Genomic DNA, 12,174 nt, shown 5'->3' on the forward strand with positions numbered 1-12,174 from the left:
AGGTTCCATAGTTTTCAACATGGTACAGAAGCTACAACAAAATCTAATTGTGGGTCAAAGGATGCAATAATAAGTAATTTGAGATGGTGTAATCACAAAGTTATCCAAATTTGCATCATTTTAATATTTTCTAAGGACAGGATTATTAAAAGATCTCACTGTATTTGTATATATTCAGTTTTTATTTAGTAGATTGTTGGCTTTTGATCTTAGGGCTCTAATTTTATATGTAAAGTCATTGTGGTGCTAATAAAGGATGCAAGCATAAAAATTAAGAAACTTCAATTCATAACCCTAATTCTGACACTTGTAAGCACTGAGCATAGTCCTAAACTTAAGTGTCTCAGCAGCACGTGAGGGATTTGCTTTGCTCGCTATACATCCCCAGTGCCCAGATCAACATCTGGTATATATGAAGAGTTCCATAAGTATTTGCTAACTCAGTGGACGCATGAATGACAGGCACTAAAATAAAGAATAATCTGAAATTTGTGCTGGTATCCCTTCTGTAAACTCTTAAGCTGCTATATACAGATTGTTCTCATTTAAACTACAAACTCCTTTGGAATAAAATTTTGTCTTCTATTTCATTTCTTCTATAACATAAACATAGTAATAGTAACAGATATAGTAAATACTATTTGTTTACAGTTGAAATCTCAATCGTATAGAGGCCAGCTGAAAAATATTCTAAAAGAGAAAGTCAATGGTATCAGTAAGGAAAAAGTTTCAAAGATATTCAGATTCAATTATAATATTTTAATACTATAAAAAAGAGAAAGAATAAGAAGGCATATTTGGATCACATTCTTTGAGAAAACTCAGATTACCTTAAAAATGTTAGTATCACTTCAAGTGATAAAAATCTAATGTTAGTTTAGTGAGGATAAAAAATTTGAAAATTTTATCTAAAGAGACTAGTACTTGCCCGATTTTACAGTCATAAAAGCACTTCTGGCACTTGTTTGGCAATCTGGAGGCAGTAACCATCAGAACAGTTGCACACACCTTGGTAATTGCACACCTAGGATCATTATTTAAAATGTGGATTTTTTTAAAAAATATATTTTTGCATTGAAAGTGAAATTATGAGATAGATCATCATGTTTAGTTTTGCATCTTAACCTAACATAATTTGATTTCTATAGTGATTTATTTAGAGAGATAATTGTACAAAATAAATGTTTGATCTCTTAAAGACTCAAACATACACACCAAAGAAAAAGAAGAGGAGGAGAAAATGGGAAGAAGAGGAAGAAGAGCAGGAGGAGGAAGAGCAGGAGGAGAAGGAGAATAAAAAAAAAAAGAACTATAAAGTGACTAAGAACATACACTACCTTCAAATATTTCTCTGCAAATTTAGTGTGCAATTTCAAAAACACATACTACTTAAATTCTAATTGAAATGCCACCTTTACAGTGATATACTTGCGAAAGCTAAAATCAGCTACAACCTGATTGTATGCCTCAATTCCCATTTCCACATTCAGTGATTTATGTTGATAGTTTGAGGTATTTGCCTCTACATAAGGTACTTTACTGTTCACCAGACTGGAAGCTAAATATTTTCTGGCCTAAAACTACCTTTAAACAGGACAGGATTTTGTTTTATCTGCATTTGTTTGATTTTTAATTAAAAGCATTTTGTAATCTGAGCATCTAGATGCTTAGATATAGTACAAGTGTAGTAAGTGATTTTTTTTCTGTAACTGAGAAATGTAATTAAATGTATTTAATTAATGTAATTAATTAATGAATGTAATTAATTAATTAATGATGACAGCAAGCACATTTATTGTGCTTATTAGCTGTGAGTCTCTATTCTGAGCACTTTATATGCTCCACCTGCTTATCATTTTCACTACCTTCCACTAAGTGCAATCCAATTATTAATTCTCAAAAGAATTAGTGCACTTAGGAAGTCAGAGCCCTCATGATTCCATCTTTCACCTCTGAACTTTGCTACATTTCCTAATACATGAGTTTCTGGGGACACATTTCAGATCTAAAAGCATAAAAGAACTATTATCATTCCCACTTTACAAATGAAGAAACTGAGACATACATATTTAGCTTTCCAAAAGTCAAACTGCTACTAATGGAGAGAGCCAGCATTTAAACTAAGAAAGTCCTGAGCATTATACTATGCTACCTCTCAAAATAATATAAAACATCTCTCAATTTGGGGTGTCTTACATTGAATCTAAATATTACAACTAAGAACATGAATCTTTTCCCCTGAAACTATTTACAAAACTGATGTTCCTCTAATGTCAGTTTGTTCCAGTATTCCTCCCTCACTCATGTCACTTAGTTAACCTTAAAAAGCTCATGTTTTGGAAGATTCAGAGGTGAGGCTTTGGGGCAATAATAATAAAATGTCATCAGGAGATTAATCCATTTGACTAAACAATTGTGTGGTAACTATAGGCTGATGGGGCACGGCTGCCTACAATTTCCACACAAGAGTTTCTTCAAATTATGAGGTTATTTTGACCTTGGGGTTATACCTTCATGCATGAACTTTCTCTTTCTCTGACACTCTCATGCACACACATTCATTCCTGTCACCCCGCCCCTTTTCTCCCTCTCTGCTTTCTGGCTGTCATAAGTTGAGCAGCTTTTCTCCTCCACCACTTTTCCATCAAGATGTTCTGCCTTAGGTCAGGTCCAGAAGAATGGAGTTAGCTGATCTTGGACTGAATCTTTGAAGTTATGAAGCCCAACTTTTCCTTCTCTAAGTTGTTGTTGTCAGTACTTGGGTCACAGTAATGAAAAGCTGACTAACACATAAGGAAATAATTTAAGATTATGGAAATATATCACTCCTTAAAAAATTTCCACCCACTAGTTTTAGAATCCACTAATAATTCTTTAACCCCCTCATTCTTTCTATATTGCTTATCTGTAAGGAAAATTTTTCATTCCTCCCCATCTATTTATGCAGTTATTGTCATTAACAATAATCAATAATAGTAAATGATATTACTGTAAATACCACATAATACAACTACTTATTAAATTTTTACTTATTTATTAAAACAGAATCATATTTATTTTACTTTATTCAATGAGCAAAAATCTATTAATATCATTATTTATAACAATGCTCAAATTGCCTCATAATTTGTCAATGGAAGCCCTTTTATAATTTTTTTTCTATTAACATGTAACAATTATATATATTCATAGAGTAGAAGTGATATTTCAATAATGCTTATAGTATTTACAGATTGAATAAAGAAAAGTAGAATTTCCATATCCTTATCACTTCTTTATGCTTGGAGACTTCAAGTTCCTCTCTTCTAGTTCTTCATAAAATATATAATAGGTGATTGTGGATTATATTCACCCTACAGTGCTTTGGAACACTAAAATTCATAACCTATGCAATTTTGATTTTGTTCCCATTATCCGATTCTCCCTACCCCACTCCCTTCCCCTGGTCCCTTCTCCCTTTCCCCTACTCCGCTCAGTCACTATTAATCCACATTCTACATTCAGATCAACTTTTTGAAAGATCTACATGAGACAGAACATGGGTTATATGTCTTTTAGTGCCTACCTTATTTCTCTCAGCATGTCCTAAAGTTCCATCCATTTTGCTGCAAAGTACAGAATTTCATTCTTTGTATGGCTAAATAATACTCCATTGTTTGTATATACCACACTTTCTTTATTCATCTAATCATGGGCATTTAGGTTGATTCTAAAGCTAAATTCTTGTCCCAGGGAGGCAGAGTGGTGTCCCCAGGTGGTCTAGAATGTAAGCCTCAGCCATGGTGAGCCCACCATGCCAAAAATTGCATAGGTTATAAACAGACCTAAATGTAAGACCTAAAATCATGAAATTACTAGAAGAAAACATAGGGTAAACATTTAATAACAGCCATGTAGGTAAGGATTTTTTCACAAGATCCCAAAGCACAGGCACAGAAAGCCAAATACCATCCAGTGAGATTATTTAAAACTAAGTAGCATTTTCAAAACAAAGATAGTAATAAATGGAATGAAAAAAATGGAGAAAACATTTGTTAACTACTCATCTGACAAAGGATTGATATTCAGAATATATAGGAAACTAAAAAAATTCATCTACAAAATATAAAACAACTTAACTCTTAAATGGTTGCATGATCTTAATATATACTTCTCAAGAGAAGGAATACAAATAACTAACTAATATATAATAAAATGCTCAATATCATTAGTTATCTTAGCAATGCAAATTGGAACCATAATATCTCACCCCAAGCAGAATGGTTATTATTGAAAAGACACAGACAAACACACACACACACACACACACACACACATATATTGGCAACACTGTAGAAAAAAGGAACTCTTGTATGTTGTTGATAAGAATGTAAATTAGTACAGCAATTATGGAGAAGAGAATGGAGGCAAAAACAACAACAAAATGTACCAGTCTTACATTTAGGTCTATGATCCATTTTGAGTTTACTTTCATATGGGCTGAGAGACAGGGACCAAGTTTCAAACTTCTGCTTCCTGTATATCCAGTTCCCCCACCACCATTGATTGAAGAGGTTGTCTTTTCTTCAGTGTATTTCTTGACACCTTTGTCAAGATTCTGTTGACTATAACTGCATAGGGTTGCCTCATGGAATTCTATTTAGTTGCAATGGTCTATGTGAATATTTTTATCCCAGTACCCTTTGGTTTTGGATTACTAAAGCGCTGTAGTATATCTGGAATACAGACATCAGAATGCCCTGCAGCTTTGCTCCTTTTGTTCAAGATTGCCTTTGCTATTTGGGATCTTTTGGGCTTCCATATGAATTTTATGATTTGTTATTGGTATTTTGTATGAATTACTTTGAATAATATGGACATTTTAACAATATTAATTCTTCCATGGAAGGTCTTTTCATTGTGTTCATTTGTGTGTGTCTTCTTCAATTTTCTTCATGGGTATTTCATAAATTTCAGTGTAGAGGTCTTTCACTTACTTAATTAAATTTATCCCCAGGTATTTATTTTTTGTAGCCATTGTAAATGGAATTTTTCATAATTTCTTTATCAGCAAGTTTATTATTGGTATATAAAAATACTACTGATTTTTTATATTAATACTGTATCCTGAAACTTTACAAAATTCATTTATCAATGCTGGTAGTATTTTGGTAAAATATTTAGTTTTTCTATATGGAGAATCATATCATTTGAAAACAAGGATAATTTGACTTTCTCCCTTCCTAACTTTTAAGTATTTTTAATGTATCATGTATTTTTCTCATGATTAATTTCTCTGGATAAGACTTTCAGTACAGTAATGAATAAGAATAGTAAAACTGAACATCTTTGTCTAGTTCCATATCTTAGGAAATATATGAAAGAAATATCTAAGAATTAATATTAATAAAAAATAATTTTTATCCTCTTTGATAAATGCTGTTAGTGAAACAAGAAGATAAGCCACTAATGGGCATAAAACATGTTCAAGGACATATTCAGATACAAGACTAGTATTCAAAATAAACAAAAGACATTTAACACTCTATAAAAAGAAACTAAACAGTCTGATTTTAAAATGGGCAAAAGACTGTACCAGATACCTCACAAAAAAGATATTCAGATGGAAAATAATTATATGAAAAGATGATCTACACCACATGCCATCAGTGAAATGTAAATTCAAATAGTAATAGTATCACTGCACACCACTAGAATGACCAATTTTAAAACATTGACATAAAATACTGGCTAGGTTGTGGGGTAACATGAAATTATGCATTTGTATTGGAAGACATTTTGACAGTTTCTGCCAATATTAGGCATCTTCCCACCATAGGATTCTCTGATTGCAATCCTTTACACAAAGGAGTTGAAAACGTATATTCTTCATGTAAAAACCCGAACAAGAATGGTTATAACAGCTTTATTCATAATTGCTAAAACTCAGAAGCAACCAGTATGTTTTTCAGCAGGTAAATGAATAAATAATTGCAGTATATCAAGACAATGTAACATTATTTCACATTAAAAAAAATGAGCTCTCAAGGCATGAAAATACATAGAGGAATCTTAAATGCATATTACTAAAAAGACTACATAATGTATGACTCCAGGAATATGATATTATGGAAAAGCTATGGAAAAAAAAATTCCATGGGTTCCAGGAGCTAAGTGGGAGGGAAGGATTAAGAGAAAAGTCAGAGGACTTCTAAGGTAGTAAAAATACTCTGTATGATATAATGGTAGAGACAAGTGTCATTATGCACTTGTCAAAATCCATGACATACAAAATAAAAAGTGAACCCTAATATACACTATGGACTTTGGGTGATGATGATGTATCCATGTAGGTTCATCCATTATATGAATTGTACAACTCTGATGAGGCATGCTGAAAATGAAGAGAGCTAGGCATGCTTGAAGGAGGAACTATATGGGAACTACCTGTATCTTAATCCAATTTTGATGTGAACCTGAAACTAATCTTAAAATTAATTCATTTTTTTAGTTACTAAAAAAACAAAAGACCTCCAGAAAAGAAAAAACGTGGAGAATACATATCAAATGCATATCATTAAGTGAAAGAAGCAATCTGAAAAGCCTACATAATTTATGATTCCAATAACTTGATACTCAAAAAAAATAAAATAACAGAGAGAGTAAAAAGATTGGTGGTTGCCTGGGGTTAGAGGAAAGAGAAGATTGAATATATGGAGCTCAGAAGCTTTTTAGGGGAGTAAATGTACTCTGATCATAGGAGTGGACACATGTAATTATATATTAATCAAAAACTCAAAGATAACAACACTGAGAGTCAACTCTAATGTAAGCTATGAACTCTTGGTAATAATTATGTATCAGTGTACAAAATCAATTGTACAAATGTTACACAGTGGTTTGTGATGTTGAAATTGTGATAGGTTGTATACAAATGGAGTCAAGAGAGTCTATGCAAAAATCTCTGCACTTTCTACTAAATTTTGCTATGAAATTAAAGCTCTACAAAAGCAAGCATATTTTTAAAAGGAGATAAAATCAAATTTCCCATGACCACTTATATTCATAAGACACAGGAATTATCTTCCTTTTGTGAGCAAGTTTATGTATTTACTGATATATTTAACATCTCTTGAAAAGTACACAACTATAATAATATACTTTTTTAGGTCATCAGCAATTCAATTCAAATCAAAGTGTTTTTTAACACTAATTATAGCTGCTGGGTTTACTCAATTTAGCTCCAAATTGAATCTAGATACACAAGGGCCTGGCACATAGTCAGAACCTGATAAACATAAATTAATGAGTGACATTGAAAAGCTTCCAAGAGAGACGTGATTCAAGGAAACATGAGCTTACTTATTACTTACTCCATGTCCAGAGCACCATTGTGCACAAGTCTTTGCACTTTCCTTAATCATTCTTGATTCCACGCATACACGGTTTACACGAATCTAAAAAAAACACATACAAAGAGATTTCCAATTCTGAGGGAGGGGCCCAGCCATCATAGCATTAAAATTAATTACATAACCAAATCTGAGGTCTTTATGACCAGGTGAGAGGTTGGTGAGCAGGTAAACAGGAGGATTTGCTTAAGCAATTCCAGGGAGAGGGCCTGGGGGAGCCCACCAGCCCAAGCCTGGTAGGGACCCATCGCCAGGAGCGCCTAGCAGAGATGTCCATACTTGCCAAAATGGGGGACTGGCAGGACCGTCACGAGGGCACCAGCAAAGGGATGGCGCGGTTGCCCCAGCTGGACACTGTAGGTCAATCTCCCTACTTGAGCGCCCCGCCGCTGTCCTACACCCCCAATGCCGACTTCCAGCCCCCTTACTCTCTCTACCCTACCAGTCTATCTACCCCCAGTCGCAAGATCCTTACTCCCATGTCAAGGACCCCTACAGCCTGAACCCCCTGCACGCCCAGCCGCAGCCACAGCACACGGGGTGACCGGCCAGAGGCAGAGCCAGGAGTCTGGGCTCCTGCACACTTACCGGGGACTGCCCCACCAGCTGTCCGCCTGGATCTTCGCAGGGACTACCTGCGGCACAAGGACCGCCTACTCGACCCGCACTGACTGGGCTCGGGACTCGGAGACCTCCCGATCCACTGCTTACCTCACGCCATGGAGGACGTCCCGCATGTAGAAGACCCGGGTATTAACATCCCAGATCAAACTGTAATTAAGAAAGGCACTGGGTCCCTGTCCAAGTCCAACAGCAAGGCCGTCTCCGCCATCCCCATTAGCAAGGACAACCTCTTTGGTGGCGTGGTGAACCCCAACGAAGTTTTCTGTTCAGTTCCGGGTCAACTCTCACTCCTCAGCTCCACCTAGAAGTACAAGGTCACAGACCTGGAAGTACAAGGTCACAGACCTGGAAGTACAAGGTCACAGTGGGGGAAGTGCAGCGGTGCCTCTCACCGCCGAAAGTCTTAAAGGCGTCGCTGCTGGGCGGAGTGCTCAGGAGGGCGAAGTCTAAAAATGGAGGAAGATCTTTAAGAGAAAAACTGGACAAAATAGGATTAAATCTTCCATCAGGGAGACGCAAAGCTGCCAACTTTACCCTGCTCACATCACTATGGAGGGAGAAGCCGTCCACCTAGCCAGGGACTTGGGGTATGTGTGCGAAACCGAATTTCCTGCCAAAGCAGTAGCTGAATTCCTCAACCTCCAACATTCGGATCCCAAGGAGCAAGTGACAAGAAAAACCATGCTCCTGGCTACAAAACAGATATGCAAAGAGTTCACCGACCTGCTGGCTCAGGACCCATCTCCCCTGGGGAACTCGCGGCCCAACCCCATCCTGGAGCCCGGCATCCAGAGCTGCTGGACCCACTTCAACCTCATCTCCCAGGGCTTCGCAGCCCGGCGGTGTGCGCCGCTGTCACCGCGCTGCAGAACTATCTCACCGAGGCCCTCAAAGCCTGCAACAACCCCAACAGCCACACGGACAACAGCGCCAAAAGCAGTGACAAAGAGGAGAAGCACAGAAAGTGAGGCTCTCCTCCCGCCTCGGCCCCGCCCGTCCTTCGCCTGCCTCACCAGCCCCCGCGCGCCCACCCACTCGGCCCCTCCCCACCGGCAGGTGACAGCTCCCGACCAGCGACCCTCGCTGCTGCTGCTGCTGCTGCTGCTGCTGCTGCTGCTGCCGCCACCGCCGCCGCCGCCGCCGCCATCCGGTGCCCCGGGTCCTGGGGACTGCTCGCTCCACTGCCAGTGGGCAGCCTGGTCGACTCAGCCGGGTGCCTCGACTTCCCCATCGGACCACGCCCCGGCCCTCAGGTGGAGCCTAAGAGAACAGAACAGGCCGTGGAGCCCGCAAAGAAAACTTCTGTCGAGTTATGAACTTTTTTTTTTTTAACAACAACAGTAAATCAACAACAACTTAAAAAAAAAATTTAAAAACCTTTTCTTTTCTAAAAAAAAAGAACATAAAAAAGTTTAAAAAAATTATATTGAGCTTCATGGGACTGAATCACCGCCTTCCCTTACACTCTTCAGTTCAGATTGTAGCCATATTTAAAAAAAAAAAGGCAAAGATGATAATGACATTTTTATCATTATTGTGAATAAACTTGAACACAAATACACGAAGTTCCATGTCATGTCTTCAGTTGTAGAAGTTTTCCCTCTTCAAGGTAAAGCGACCAACTTGAACTTTCTCCAGCAACACGATTCACACTTATATAAGGGAATCAGTGTTCATGTCTCTGTATATATTTATTTATGTGTAATTTAATGGGATTTGTAAATATGGTAAGTCTGTTTTTTCGCCCTTTTTTTTCTTATTTATCTGGTGATCTCCTTTATCTCTTGTTTAGTGGGTTTTGAATCTTCCCTATTAGTTCCTCATGTGGTTCATGGTACTTATTTAGAAATACAAGGTTTGGGGGATTCATGAGTTTAGCCCTATTGTAGCATGTTAAAGATGACAATGAAACAGCTGAACAAATAAAAAAAAGTAAAATAAAATTTTATAATTAGTATTACATTTAGCTTTTCATTGAACTGAAAGAAAAAAAAGTGATATTGGACCCTGGAAACAAAAATTTTAACTTGAGTGGTTTGATAACCCTTCTATGTCTTGTGGGGAGGAAAAAAAAGTTTATTTTATTCCACTGTCCTCCCTTAAAAGCATCATTTGAGCAATGAATGAGTATTGTCTTTACACCAAGGGTTAGGGATTTTTCCTCTTTCTCTTACTTTTTTTGTTCAGAGAACTCCAAACATTTGGGACCACCTGGTATTCTGTATTTTCACTGGCCATATTGGAAGCAGTTCTAATTGTATTGTATTGAGTTGTGCTGGCAGTACTTTCCATGCCTGTCAATGTATCATAGTCCTTTGTTGCCCAGATAAATAAATATTTGATACACTTAAAAAAATAACAAAATCAGAATTTTGCTATAAATTTCCCCCTAAACACTACTTTTGCAGCATTCCTCAAATTTTGATAAGTTGTATTTATATTTTCATTTAGTATTAAGTATTTTAAGTATTTTTAAATTTCTCTTGAGATTTCTTCTTTGATCTACGTAATACTTGGAACTGCACTGATTAATCACCAAGTATTTGAAGTATTTGAGGATTTTCCAGGTAACTTCAATGCAGTCTATGGATTTGGGGATGATAATGATGAGACAATAGAAGCTTATCAAGTGTAAAAAATATATTGCTCTAGTGTGGTAGTGGGTAGAGAGGAAAGGGTACAAAATGAATATGGGAACACTCTCTGCCTCCACTAAATTTTGCTGTGAATCTAACCTTCACTAAAATAGAAAATGGATTATTTTAAATAGATAATTTTTTAAAATGATTCAAGGCAGAGCTGGAGTTGTAGAGCACTTGCCTAGCCCATGTGAGGCACTGGGCTAGCCCATGTGAGGCACTGGGTTGGATCCTCAGCACCACATAAAAATAAATAAATAAATAAAATAAAGGTATTGTGTCCAATTACAACTAAAAATATACATATATATTTAAAAAATGATTCAGGGCAAAAAAAGTAGGGGATTGTATTTAAACAAAATTGGTCATAACAAAGTTACCATAATCAGAGAAAAACATATCTCATTAAAATTTCATGAAATCTAACAAAACTCTTCGTGAGTACACAAATTAAAAAAAAAAAAAAAAACCCTTGTACTTATTACATGTATCAAAATTTTTCATGGAAAGAAAATAAACTTAATATAACTATGGCATGTGTATAGTTTTCATAAACTATGAACTATTATTAGAAAATCTAAATATTTAATAACATAATAGATATTTTAACTAAAATATATTACTCTCATGGAATGTAATAAAAATCCATAGTTAATTATTTTAGAATATGATAACCAGAGGAATAAAGATATATTCTTAACTCAATTACTTGTAGAAATCTCAACTTCACTAAGTTATAGTTTTCTTACCTAAACAAAATACTTTTTTTCTTAAAAAACAAGAAAAAAAGAGCAAAGTTATTTTAGAAAACATAAGTAGCACTTAAGTTTGCTTCCAGAGTAAAAATGAGATAATACTTGTGAAAATTATTACCCTTTAAACATTAAATCACAGTACAATTCCCTACAAAGAAATACCTTCACAAAACCTCTTCCAAAGCCAAAAATTTGTTTTAAACATTTAATGTATTGAGACTTCTCTCTAGTCTTTGGCAGTGAAGGTATATATAACAACTCCTTTTTGATTTTCTTCTCCAAATATTTAGTTTACTTAGCACTAATTAGCAAATGAACACTTAAAACTCAATAAAATATTGATTAAAGTAATAAATAAGACTAGATAGTTTTAAAAATTATGTTAAATCATTTACCCTCTCAGTATCACAATGAGCACCACTTCTGACTTCAAATGGGTCTTTTGCTGTATCACCAGTGTCCACAGATATACATACATTCTATCATACAAAAGCATAAATCACGGAAGCATTGTCTCGATGGTAGTAAGGAGTGTGAAAAGGGTAAGTACAAATTAATCTTCCACATATAAGATTCCTGCAAACATAGTAAAATGATATGCTTATTAGGCATTAGCCATTAATTAGAAATTCTTTGGATTGGCTTTCTTTAATTAAAAAAATGGCTATGGCAATGTTTCTTTAATGGCTTAAAGAAAATTTAATGGGCTGGTTAAAAAGTATAAATCCATTGATTCAAAGTTATCTATCAGTGGTCCTAAAGGTA

General features: G+C 35.8%; 1 long non-coding RNA gene and 1 pseudogene across 1 annotated transcript in view; one reads left to right on the forward strand and one right to left on the reverse strand.

The window, feature by feature from the left end:
• LOC120884116 (uncharacterized) overlaps positions 1-8,217 on the reverse strand; it is a 43,541-nt gene extending 35,324 nt beyond the window's left edge. Inside the window, exons 1-2 of the long non-coding RNA XR_005726362.2 lie at positions 8,103-8,217; positions 7,353-7,436 (exon numbers count right to left, since the gene is read on the reverse strand). This is a non-coding gene — a long non-coding RNA (uncharacterized LOC120884116). The remainder of the gene's footprint in view (positions 1-7,352; positions 7,437-8,102) is intronic.
• On the forward strand, positions 7,661-8,983 carry LOC144370625 (transcription factor AP-2-alpha-like; annotated as a pseudogene).
• Positions 8,984-12,174: the final 3,191 nt, after the last annotated feature.

Source organism: Ictidomys tridecemlineatus, chromosome 14 (genome assembly GCF_052094955.1).
Source record: "Ictidomys tridecemlineatus isolate mIctTri1 chromosome 14, mIctTri1.hap1, whole genome shotgun sequence".
Lineage (NCBI taxonomy): Eukaryota > Metazoa > Chordata > Mammalia > Rodentia > Sciuridae > Ictidomys > Ictidomys tridecemlineatus.